Below are 14,510 nucleotides of genomic sequence, written 5' to 3'. Positions count from 1 at the left end.
ATGTCAATGATTTCAGCACATACAAGTTGGTTACTTGGTTAGTACATTGTGTTTAAGAGGAGAAAAACTTGTGTAGGACTGTTTTTGTTAAAGAAAGAAAGAAAGAAAGTTGTTTCCTTTTCAAAAACAAAATTTTTTAGGGAGCTCTCAATCTCTTGGTTTCACACTTCACTTTCACAATCCATTATGGTGCGTTTGGATGAAATAATTTGAAACTACTAAGGAATTCACAAATGACGGAATTAAAAATGACGTGATTTAAAATTCTAGAATTTGTAAATTCTCTTGTTTGGATAAATGTAATCATAATAGAATTTAAATACGAAATAGTTTTATAAAAGAGTGATGGTGATGGTGGCAACAATAAAAATGATGTTTGTGGTAAGTTGATGATGGTAGTAGGGGTGATGGCCCACGGGCGAGGGGAGAAATGGTGGTGGCAAAAATTGGGGTATTGGAGGTGGTGGCAACGGTGACATTGGCGGTGATGGTGATGGTGGTGGCGACGGCAACGGCGATGGTAGTGGTGATGGCACTGGTGATGGAGGCGGCGGCGGCAGTGTCAATGTCGGTGATGGCGGTGTCAGTGGTGGTGACGGTGGCGGCGATGGTAGTTGTAATAGTGGCGGCTGTGGTGGTGGTGGCAGCGGGTAGTGGTAGTGATGGTGGCAGTGTCGGTGGTGGTGGTGGTAACAGTGGCGGCGGTGGTAGTCGTAGTGGTGGTGGCAAAGGTGGCGGCGGTGGTGGTCGTAGTGGTGGCAAAGGTGGTGGTGGCGGTGGAGGTGGTGTCGGTGGTTGCGGTGGTGATGGTGGCGGCAGAGGTGGCGGTGGCGGCGGCAGTGGTGGTGACGATGGTGGTGGTGGTAGCGGCGACATGGTGGTAGTGGTGGTGGTATTGTAATTAATTGGCAAGGTGATGGGTGGACACAAATTTTTTTTTTTTTTTTTTATAAAAATTGGAATTTTACAAATGACACCAATTTAGGTAGAATTTAAACTTGGAATTTACAGCCTTCAAATCCCAAGTTTTTTTCCACATAGAATTTACGAAATTCTATATTTATGGACCCAAACAAGAAAATTGGAGCATGTAATTTCTTAAATGCTGAGTTTTGTTTAAATTCCAAATTTTTTTTCTCCATCCAAACACACCATTAGAGAAGAACGAAATATTGACAATTATGTTTTGGCTTCCCCAAACATTAAATACCTTCAATATGGACCAGTTCTTGCTTTCTATTGACTTTGTAAGCTTCCATTTTGTATGTCTACACTTCATTTCAACCACAAAGAGAATCAATTTTTGCCTTTCTTCAACGTGGTGGTAATTGAGGTGAATCAGAAAGTATATATTTGTCAATAAGGCATATATTTTAGGGTTTTTTTTTTTAAAGTCCATTTTTTAAAATTTACTATTCATCCGGCCGAAGCGCTACAGTAAAATACTGTAGCAGCCCACTTTTTAAAAACCAATGCTACAGTAACAGCGCTACAGTGACACCATTACTGTAGCACTTTTTAAAATGTCATTTTTCCCTTTTTTTTTTTTTTTTTTCTCCATTTCAGTACCAATTGGTACATAAACTACCCAAAAAAAAAAACAAATAATAATTTATGTATTTTCATGTCATAAACATATTAAATAATAACCAATATAAAATACAAAACATCAAGATGAGGCATCCATAATCTTTTACGTTTTAATAGTAAATATAATTGTTACTATCGAATAGTAACAATGATCTATTGCTACTGCCGGGCAGTGGCAATCAAGTATTATCATTGTTTGATAATAACAATCACTTATTGCTACTGTATGACAGTGACAATCAGAAATTGTTATTATTTGGTAGTAACAATCACCTATTGATACTGCCTTACAATAACAATCACTTGTTGAAGATAATAATATATCTTGTTATCGTCATATAATAACAATCATCAAAATTCAAACCATAAAAAATTACAAAATTCAGAGAGTAACAATCACCTGATTGCTACTGTCACACAGTAACAATCACTTGATTGCTACTGTCGCACAGTAACAAATCAAGTGATTGTTAATTTGCTACTATCACACAGTAACAATCACCTAATTGCTACTGTCACAGTGGCAACTATTATTTTTTGCCACTATTGAACAATGACTATTCTCATTGTTCCAAAAAGAACCCAGAAACAACATACATATACAAATCTTATGTATTTTTCTAACATAAACACATTAAAAACAAAAAAACTTAAACAAAAATCTTTGTCTTTTTTTTTTTTTATTTGCTGAAGTAGACATGTACTTCCTTTTTTTTTTTTTTTTTTTATGAAGCTGTCATGTGTCTTCTTCTTTTTTTCTTTTTTGTTGAAGCTGCCGTGTGTCTTTTTTTTTTTTTTTTTTTTTTTTTTTCTTTTTAACAATAGGTACTGTCAAAAAAATGCTATTTAACAATTGTCACTATCAAAAACAGATAATACAAGTTACATGTTCTATATGCTTGTCAAAAAACGGTCATAGTCCCACTTACATATTGTTACTGCTTGTTAGTAATAATCATAACCTCACTTATAGAGGTTATGATTGTTACTATCAAGCAGTAACAATTATAGTCTCACTTGTATAAGTCCAACTTGAAGCCTTTTTTTGCATCTGGTGGTAAAGAGCAACTGCCATTTCCATTTCTCCATGGTGTACAGAATTAGATATCAAGGTATTCCATGTTATGCCATTTCTTATAGGCATCTTATGAAATAGAGTAATAGAATAAGAGAGGTGATGACAATCAGAGTAAAATGCCAACAGTGTGTTTGACATATTGAGGTTTGAGTGGATACCCTTTAATTTTTTATACTAAATGCATGAGCAGACCTACTTTAATATTTGTTCAAAAAGATACCTGGATGAATTAATATTTCCAAGCTTGGCATACATTGATACAAGGGCTGTTAGTACAGGAAGTTGATTGTCTTATCCATGTTTTTGTTTTTTGGCCAAAGATTGTCTTATCCATGTTTAACTACACAAGCATGAATAGATTCACCAAAAGAAATGCTACTACTGGAATTCACACATGAGGGAACAATGGACACGAAAGTGACCAAAATCAAAATAAAACAAAAACGCAAACCACCAAAATAAGAGTCAATGCTATATGCTACAATAGGCAAGCAAACAACATTGGCGCCAAGCAAAAGTAGAAGTTTCAAGTTTGAGTTTACACAATTAGCATAACGCATGTTTCATTTACAGATTGGGGTGTACTTAGCATATGTCAGCATAATTACAGACACAACATAATGTTCAGAAGATCAATCACTTGATGTACACAAAAAGAGGAAAATTAAACTAACCCACCAAATTATTAGTCCAAATATTTGAATTAAACAACTTATTGAAGGCAGAATGGACCAAATAAGATTTCCATTTTACTGATAAGAAAAAAAAGTAAAGGAGGATATGACACCTTAATTGAGACCAAGTAATCTGATGGGTACAGTACTACAGTGAGAATTCAAAATTGTATTGCAATGCACACATACATATATTTAAAATTGCAATAAGAGCCCAAGAGGTTCAGTGACTACAAGCAACCAGTACCAGGCACTTGAAGAGGCGTTTTCAATGTGGCCGAGTCGAATCCTCCGCCGAGAAGACTCGAAGCCAACTTTCCAGAGCCGCTGCATCAAATACAACACTTCCTCCGTCGTCGATTCGCCGCCATGGCTGGGTGGATTGGCGATCGGAGGGTACCGTCTTGTTCAGAACGAGGAGAGGAATAAAACCCGACAGGTTCGGTGCCTCGTGGTGGCCAGAAGAAGCAGATCTCCACCGAAGTTGACTCTCAGGTTTCGCGTCGTTTTGTCACCGTTGATGACTGGATGGATGATCGAAGGCCATGGGAAAGAAGATGAGGAAGAGGCGAGCACGGGGAGGTCGGTCTCGCTACAATCCATGGCCGAATGACTATACATCGAGGAGAGAGAGAGAGAGAGAGAGAGAGAGAGAGAGAGAGAGAGAGAGAGAGAGAGAGAGAGTGATGGTGAAGAGAGAGAATAATGCTAACTGAATGACAGAGGGAGTGGGAGATAGACGGAGAAAGAAATGGAGAAAGAAAAAGAGGACCGGTTTGGTATAAACTGGACCTCCTTCAAAAATAAAAAAAAGACCTAGATCTTAAAAGTAGTGAGAGCTCAGATTTGGACTTTATAATTATTTACTTTATATTTTATGTATTTTGTTATTTTGTCAACGGACCTATTTATATATTGGCTGAAAAATAAAGTTGAGATTCTAATTTTGAATTGTACTCTTTCCAGTCTACAAGGAACAAACAAAATTTAAAAGGGATCGAGAATGACTATTTTTCTCCGCATCGTCTTTTTTTTTTAATGGGGTTTTATTTTGTTATTTTATGTAAATGATCCTATATGAAACTTGTTTTTCTGTTTTTTCAAAAAAAGAACTCGGTGGAAAAGAATTACCAAAAACAATGTTGTCCATTTTATATTTCTTTCATAGTATAACTTTTATTGAATATTTAGTTTTATTTCAATTAGCTATTGATTTAAGGATTTTTTTTTAAAGTCCATTTCAAAAAAGCCCTGATTACTCAGCTCACTTAGTAGACAAAAATCCTAGCCCGATCCACTTTCATTTCCTCTCTTCTCTTTTCTTTTTCTTCCACACACACACACACACACACACACACTCTCTCTCTCTCTCTCTCTCTCTCTCTCTCTCCAGCAATCTCGACGGCAAAGGACCGTCGTCCTTCCCTCCCTCTCCCGATGTCTCTTTCTTGCTCAAAAACTGGCCAAAACCTGCAACCCAAACCCAAGCCCGATCGGCCCTCCTCCGTTGTTGACCTCATTTTCTGGCTGAATCGAGACGGGTCTCCACCTCCAGTCGACTCCCCTCAACGAGCTGGTCACTCCAGTGTGTTTAGATTCCCCATCCAACCACTGTGCGACAGTAATTATTTGAATTGCAAAAAATACTATTAATTGCCACTGTGCAATAGTGGCAATAACAATAGCAATTTTTCCAGTTTAAAAAATTCATAAAAAAAAAACATAACGTAGATTTTATTTGTACAAAGTAGACCTATTTATCGTTTCAAATTTTTATGTGGGTTTAATTATTATTAAGGGCTATAAAATAAACTTTGGACTAATTTACTTTTGATTTAATAGTATTTTTCTCTATAATATTGAAGAAGTCCCAAATTTAAATCGTTTTTCTCCAAAAAAAAAAAAAAAAACATCATGATTAAGCCAACTAGTTATAATGGTCTCATAAATGGATTTTTTTTTTTTTTTCTTCAACTTGATTGTAGTTGTTGCAGTAGTTCATTGAAAGGGCCGTAGCCCCCAAATTCGATCCCTCCTCTCCTAATTAATAAAAAAAAAAAAAACTTGATTGCTTGTCATAATCTTGAAGGGTCCATATATAGTCCATTACCGATTATATGTTCAATAATGGCACGGCAATGTTGGGTTTCTTAAGGCTTTATGTTTATCATTTATACATCCGTATCTTCATCTTTGATTATGTCAATGATGTGATGATTGATGATGTTGAGGACGGTTGAAAATTAGTGCAATTGATTGTGAGTTAGACTTACGATCAATCGCATTAATTCTTTGTCGATCTTCATCATTGTAGCTTTACCAGAGTTCAATGCCCCAATTATGATGGAATATATGTTATCTATGGTTGAGTGCTCTTCCAATACTCACATTTGACTTTTCTCTTATTATACATACGTTTGTAAGATTTATTTTACATGATATGATTCGGATGTATATGTAAGAGAAACCACATGCAATTGGTCAAAAAAAAAAAAAAGAGAAACCACATGCGATTATCACAGACAAAAATTAATCATGACCGTGGACCAAATATTAATTTCTTCATGTTTTTCTTTAAGTGGAAAAGCCAAATATATATTATTCGGATATCAGAAAGTGATGAGGTCTTTGACTTCCTTCAGTAAGCAAGATGGAGCTGCCATGTTTGAAAGGAAGAAATTTAAAAGTCTATGTAAGCATTTTTTTTTTTTTTTTTCATTCTCTATTTAAGCAAAATTAATTAAGCAGTCCAACTTTAAAAGAAATTCTATAGATGACGAAAGATGATAAATGTACATTGTTCACCTTTGCATTTCATGACTCTGACAAGGCTATATAATAAAGTAAGTAGGCTATGCATGCATGTGTTCCTTAGGAGGTTTGGAACACTTCTGCAAGATTATTTGACGATCCAATATGCACTTAAGTCTATAACTATAACATCATTTCTTAGTCAATAACATTTATAAAAATAATAAAAAGAAATTATCATTCTTGTATATCATGTAATTTGTATTAAAAAAAAAAAAAAAACCCTTAGACTCTATTGTTAGGGATGACGAGAATCAAACTTTCTTCCTAAATGCATGGTTAGGTGCTTTGTGATTGGAGCTATAAACCCCAACGTGCAATTTCATTATAACTAGATTTCAATTATCTTTTGGAAGAAAAATAAAAAAAAATATTTTTTGGTTTCTAAATATATAGAAAAATATACAAATATTTCATCCTTGATAATTAGTATCTTCCTAGCTACGAAGAAATTTCTTAATTTGCAGCAAATTATTTTTCTATAACAAGCTTGCAAAATCCAAATTTAAAAATTGGGTTTGTTACAATATATAGAAAGAAATCAATGGGCATATTTTATTACAATTACCCAAACTAGCTAATATTTTGGGAAATAGTTGAGTTTTTTTTTAATGGAAATAGTTGAAAAACAATTAAAGGGTTGTTTTGGTTTGAGATTCGAAATAATTTTTAAAACCAAGATATAATATTTGGATTGCATTTGGAATATTTTTATTATTTTTTTAAATTGACTAATTATTTGGTATTAAATTTGAAAAATCAAGTTTTAGAACAGTTCATTAATTTGGTTTAAGACCCTATTTTTCTGCGTTTATTTTTGCATGCTACAATAAGGAATAAAAAAATAATGCTCTAATTAATAATCAAAATGTTAAGTATGAATCTCTACCAAAAAAAATGTCAAGTATGAATGACCATTTATTTTAGTAATGACACTCATTCTTTTATTTATTAGAGGAGGTATTCTGACTTTAAATTTCCGAAAGGATATTAAAATAGAAAAAATAATAATTCAATTATATGGATAATATTTTGTCCTCTTTATATGAATTTCAGTTTTTTTTTTCTCCTCCTCCTCCTAAGCACCAATTGACAGCAAGGTATACGCCTCAGAAAAATGATGTTGCAAAAAGGAAAAATAGAACAATTGTGGACATGGTGAAATGTATGTTGAAGTTGAAGAATTTTCCAAAAGAATTTAGGGTAGAAGTTGTTTTCCAAAAGAAAAAACCTACAATTCCCAATGATTTTGAGAGAAAATTTTCTCCGGAAAAATATGCCCTTGAGTCGACCCATGGCCCGATCCTAAACAATATTTTAGTTGCGACCATCATAGACTCAAACAATATTATCGACCTCCAGGGTTTTAATACGAATGTTATCCCTTACAAAATACTGTCCATCTTTCACAAAGCTCATGAGAACAATATTTAGACAAAAAGTCAGCATTGGTTTTAAAATTCATAAGTAAAACCTTTTCTGCCACTTTTTATTACAAACTTACCCATTTTATTATTTAAAATGATAATTCTTGAGTTTAATTTTCATAATTTTAAGGGATTTTAATTCCGCAATTTAAGTAATAAAGGGTTAATCAGACTTAGGTTCCTCAATAAATTAGTGTTTAAACAAAAGCCGACAGTATTTTTAAAACTTGTATTGAAGTCCTTTTTTGAATACTGCATTAGAATATTAATTACAAATCATCATTTTTGATATTCTTTTTCTAAAAATTTGATTTTTTCAATTCCGTACCTTTTGTCCATTTCTTGAGAAACTTAGCTATTTTCTTGAGAAAATAGTCAAAAACTATACTTTCATATATATACAAAAATTACAAATTCATTCTCATAAACCTTTATTTATTTGAGCGGCCTATAGGATCTCGTCTTGTTTTCTTTTATAGAAAAAGTAGCCCCATTTTCTTAAGAAAGAAAGCCACATTTCCCTACGATCTTGAGAGAAAATTTTCATCTAGTTTGATTTTGTGACAAATGCAACAGATAGATAGAAGCTATCAACCCAATTGAAGTCTTCTTCCAAGGAATACACTGCTATTGCCCTAATTGTTATATAAATATATAATAACGTCTTGAAATGTTATACACAATCATTCAAAATAGCATATGTCAACACATTTAATGTCTTGAAATCGTCTTAATACTATTACTAGTGGTTTTTCTACTGCATTCATTGGTGATAATCTTATTATGAAGTTGTTGATCATTCATTTGTTATTCAATGTTGTTAGACTATTCAACAACTAGGAACAAATTCTTAAATGAATCTAATATTTCTGATTTCAACAGTTCTTGTACTAAAGGCAGGAAGTAAAACCTATATATTTTGGATTTTTTCTGGTTAACCAATAAAGTAACCATTAGTCGTTCTAAAATCCAATTTCTTTTCATGTGGATTATATATTCTTATTTCAGCTGCACAACCCAATCGTTCAGGTACCTTAAACCAAGTTTCCTTCCAATCCACAGTTCAAAAGGAGTTTTGAACTACTTTACAAGGAACTCAGTTTAATACATATATAGCGGTCTGTGCATCCACAATGGTATATGTAATCCTAACCATAGCTACAATAGTACGACATATATGACATACTTTCTTTAAGGAGTTTTGAAAGCCAACTAGAATATTTTCATGAATTATCACTTATTCATAAAATTCACAATAAGATGAATTATAAAAATGTTCACAAAAGTTCGTATGAATCATTTCAAGAAGCTTTAAACTTCTTGTGACTCATTTCTTGGTGTGTTTGGCTTGTTTTCCTTAATACAATCCACATATACACACCGAGATTAATAAAATTTAAGTTCGAAAGAACCACCATTCCTTACTAATTTTTTCAACTTTTCTCTAGATTAAGACCTAGTCAATTATGCTACAAGAATAAGAAATTTTAATCTATTAGGCTACATTTAATTCCAACATTAAGATGTAAAGTCAAAAGAGTTTCAGTAAAAATAACATCAAACTTTAATTATTTATAAACCATTAAATAGATCGAATACCGAAATCAACATAAGAAGCATTCTTAAACATTTTCAAACATTCTTTTTCAAACTTCAAACTGATCGACTACATTAAGGTAAGATACAAAAATTTAAATAAGTTTCAGAATAATAGGAATAGAAGTGTTTCAAATAAAGTCTAAAAGTTTAGATTTTAATTAAAGGATCACTGCATCAAACTAGAAATATAAATTATATCACATAATTCAACTCACCAAGTATTATAAGGAACATCAACTAAATATGATTCGAAATATGTTAAGACCAAAAGCGTACCTTTTTTTTTTTCGAACCAAGCAATCTTTCTTAAAATGCTCCAACTTTTATAGAAATACTATTTATTTTCTCTCGGTTCTTTCTTATGAGCCTGAACACATTTGCAGGTTCATTAATTTTGGATAGTTCTCGCTTCATGTCTTTACAGGCTTTCACCCAAATCTCTTTTCAGCTTCTCGACTTATGGGATGAACAAAACTATGTCATTATTGCTTAAGCCTTTTATGTTCTTAAACAAACATACTAGTCAAGTTTTATTCACATTCCACTTGTCCTTAATAGTGTTATAGTGAATTTGAAATGACCCATACGGAAGAGGCAAAGAGTAAAACTTAATTTACCTAGAACTCATTCATATTCATCCCTAAGATCTTAATTTTTGCTGCTTAATTAGCTTTTTCAAGAATATACTCATTTATGCTTTACGTGCCATCAAATTTCATGATTGAAGCTTATCCATTAATATCCATGCTTAATCTATTCAATCTTTCCTAAATTTTATGGAAAGTATTTGCATCATACTGCTTTTATCTATAATATAGTAAGTTTATGAATTTGAAGTGTCAAACCAAGATCCATAACACTTTGGTGAAAGTGGACTTGTTTACATAAATTTGAGAATTAAGTCAAGCATTAGAATAGATAAAACATGTGAATGAAGTGAAATAAAAATCTTCATTGCAATATAATCATACATTCATACATGCTCACTATATCAATATATGCTTTGAGTTAAACAACATGTAGAAACATAAATTCAAATTACATATACATAATTTGAAAACACTATAAATATAATATCATAGTTCTCCTTTAGGTAGATACTATGATAATACCAATAAACAATTTTTTATGCATTTTTTTCTATATTATTGGTAATTGTATAATCCTTGTCAGAAGGGCTTTGTTATCTTTCGATATCCAAAACCAATCCAAATAAGATATACACAAATTACCCCTTTTATATTCACCAATCAAATGAATAATTAATCTACCTTTGGGAAATCCTTATAAATTTCTTATGACCGATGAAAATCAATTTACTCATGTCGTTCAAACCTTGAAAACTTTAATATTAAGGCTCAAGTCCATTTATATATATGCATCCATAAATCATGAGTAATTGATTAATTATCACTTAATTTGATATTCATGGAACTTTCTAGTTTGGCCACTTTGGTGACTACCAAACCACTTATATATGAATTTCAAATTAAATGAATAAAAATAATAAGCATAATAGTTAATCACATAAGATTAACAAGTACATATGACCTTACATAAAATAATAATGGGCAATATAAGACTTGAGATTGCCTCCCCTTATAAGTCAAAATACAGTAACAATGAGATATATATTTTGTTTATATGTATTCTCTAGAACTTTAATTCATTGTATATGTCAACATATATGTCTACATTAAGGTCAATTTTTTAATTTCATATATTCATGAATATATGTTCATAGATCAAATAATTGAGCGATTAAATGACAAAGTCAATCCTATGCAAATTAACCTTGCAGCCAAAAGGCCCAGAACAATTCATCATACAAGTAATAATACCAATTCCAAATTGACATATAAATTTCATATATGTAAGAATTAATTGGCCATCATAATAAGTGTTTCATATATAGTTATATATATCTAGTGACATACTACTTTGATGAAATCAAGACGTATATATCTAGTTATATAAATATATATATATATATATATCACATCCTTATATACATCAAGCAACCTTTTCAAACCAACATTGCCATATATATATAAGTGCTATCCATACATAATTATCAATCGATCAAATTAATTAAGAGGGCCAACTGTATTGATATATATTTATTGCCGACAAAGCTCTTTCTAGCTAGTTAATAATAATATACATGCTTTATAATCATGGCAAAAGAAATTGAGAATTGTAATAACATCCAAATCAAAATTCATATAAAATTCATATATCAAAGCTGTTAGATATATATATATATATATTGAATTACTAATTAATATACATGAAACTTAACAATAAATATAGGCGAACGAATTCCAAAAGGAAACACTTCCAAAATACTCATCAATATAAATTCAAACATGGACGAACATTAAATCTATCAATCAAAGCCCTATATGTATTAGTGATAACTTTATCAATTCAAATGGCAGTCCAAAACTATCATATATTCGATTCATACAAAATAAATCAAACCGTAAACTTTTGAAGGAAAAATGATTAAAGTTCTTAACAAAACTTTGATACCACATGTAAACTTTATATTGAGTAAATTGTTCAACTCAATCCATAAATCTAAGATCTAGAACTTCATACTTCTCATAATTACATAAAGCGGAAGCTAAATTAATTAATCATGAATACATACCTTAATCCATATGAGAGCAAACTTAAAAATAAAGTAAGATGAATGCCTTGATCAATCCGTAGACGAAATAGGGTTCTCTCTAGCTCTTAACCTCTTTGCACTATAAAACCCTAATATATGTTTTTTTGATGTACACGTATGTGCACTATTTATAGGCGGAGAGAGGACCAGTTTCCTAGTGTAACCCTAATTACTTTTACCACCCATCACAATAGAAGTTAAGGAAACTACTTCTCTTATTTGACCAATTGGATTCCCCAAATAATTTATTAAACCTTAGTTATGTCACATAGGCCATTTTATGTGGGCCACATACATAATATTAATAAAAAATTCTTACAATTACAACCTAAAGCTTAAACTTATATAGGAAAACATATTTCTCAATTAACTAGGAAAACAATAAACCTTAGCTAACAATTTTTTTTTTAAAAGAAAGTTAGGCTCAAGGCTTGTGGGATATAAGGAAGCATAACAAGAATTACAGGGTCTTCCATCACTATAACATCTAACCAATTCGGCACAACACCTACACAGCTAAATAAAGAATTACAAGCATGCAAGTGAACTGTCAACAACTAGATTTGGAAACAGTTAAAGACCAAAATTCTCAAGGTTTCACCCAAGAAGGACCATCAGATGCAAAATCATCAACTGACATTCTCACATAAGAAAACTAATTGTCCACCTTTGCATGACCATGAACCTGCAAACCATCTTCTCCTGCCATTCTACACAGAAAAATAAAATAAAACAAGAAAACTTAATGTCTAAGACAAAGGCATGTGAAAAATGCTAGGTGGAGTGCTTAGGCTATATGATTTAGTTTTATGGGCAGGGAAAAGCTTTTTTAGGGTTTTTTGGCCAGGAAACCTCTTTTAGGGTTTAATTGGTTTATAGGTGTAACTTGGAAGCTGAGTAACTTATGGAAAAAGTTTGGTGGGAATTATTTTCTCTTCAGGCCTCGTTTGTTTGATCGAAATGTTAAAATGGGAATACGAATTGTATTCTTTCTTGACTAATCTCGAAATGGAATGGTTTTGAGAGTTCCATTTCTGCGTTTGGAACACGACTGGAATCAAGGTCCGGAAATAATTTGTCATTCTCATTCTAGTGTTTGGTATATCCTAGAATGAAATAAAATATATAATTATTTTCCAATAATATCCTTTTACCATTTAAGAATTACAGATATTCAATATTCACTAAAAATTTAACATTCAACTTTTAATAATAGTATTCAACTTTATGGTTGGACACGATTTTGAAGAAATTTTTCATTAGAAAGTTGTATAACTGAAGTGACATATACAATTTCAGATTCACAATTGAACTGAAGAAATTTCTTAATTTGCAGCAAATTATTTTTCTATAAGAAGCTCGCAAAATCCAAATTTAAAAATTGGGTTTGTTACAATATATAGAAAGAAATTAATCAATGGGCATATTTCATTACAATTAGCCAAACTAAGGCCCCGTTTGGGATTGTTGTGGAGGACCCAAAAGCTGCTGTGGATGACAATTCTCAATTACCCACAACAGTTTTGGTGTTTGGTAAAAAAATGAAAAAGTGTTTTTCCCCACAATTCTCAACTCCCCACAACAAAAATAGAAAGCAAGTTCGTAGGTGTTTTTGAAAGCTGCAGTGAATCACAGCAACACTGAAATTTTATTTTACCCATAATATCCTTATTTTAGTAATTATAAATAGCCACAGCAGTTTTACATTACAATTTACCAAACACCTTCATACTGCTTTTTGTATTCACAGCATTTTTGAAAAATATAGTTTACCAAACACTCAACTGCTTTACTTCACAACTGACTTTACTTCACAGCTGCTTTTTCTCACAGCAATCCCAAACTAAGTCTAATACTTTGGGAAATAGTTGAAAAACTGGGTTGTTTTGGTTTGAGATTCGAAATAATTTTTAAAACCAAGATATAATATATGGATTGCATTTTGAATTTTTTTTTTTAAAATTGACTACTTATTTGGTATTAAATTTGAAAAATCAAATTTTAGAACAGTTCATTAATTTGGTTTAAGACCATATATATTTTTCTGCGTTTAGTTTTGCATGCTACAATTTGGGAGTTCGCAAGTTGATCAGTTTTTCATTTCTAAAACTGCTCATCTACATCTATTTTGTCTTGTTGCACCTGTAGGCTCTAGCTAGCTTGTGTATAAGGAATAAAAAAATAATGCTCCAATTAATAATCAAAATGTTAAACATGAATATCTCTACCAAAAAAAAATGTCAAGTATGAATGACCATTTATTTTAGTAATGACACTCAGTCTTTTATTTATTAGAAGAGGTTCTGTCTTTAAATTTCCGAAAGCTGTTGATATTAAAACAGAAAAAAATAATAATTCAATTATATGGATAATATTTTGTCCTCTTTATATGAATTTCAGTTTTTTTTTTTTTTTCTCCTCCTCCTAAGTGGGAATCAAAATAGACCCTCAAAAGGACGGTCTTAGCCAAGTCAAAGGTTTTGTTGGATTTGTCTCTTCTGTAGTTTAACCCACTCCATTACTCAAATCTCAATTTGTTAATTAAGACAATCATTAAACACAAACATGTTAATGATGTTATACGTACGTGTTCAAATTAAGATGGAGAACAGCTAAGTTGAATTACAAAAGGAAACTCCCAAAATTTACAATTC

Source organism: Dryas octopetala, chromosome 4, assembly GCF_963921425.1.
Source record: "Dryas octopetala chromosome 4, drDryOcto1.1, whole genome shotgun sequence".
Classification (NCBI taxonomy): domain Eukaryota; kingdom Viridiplantae; phylum Streptophyta; class Magnoliopsida; order Rosales; family Rosaceae; genus Dryas; species Dryas octopetala.
This window is presented reverse-complemented; position numbering follows the sequence as displayed.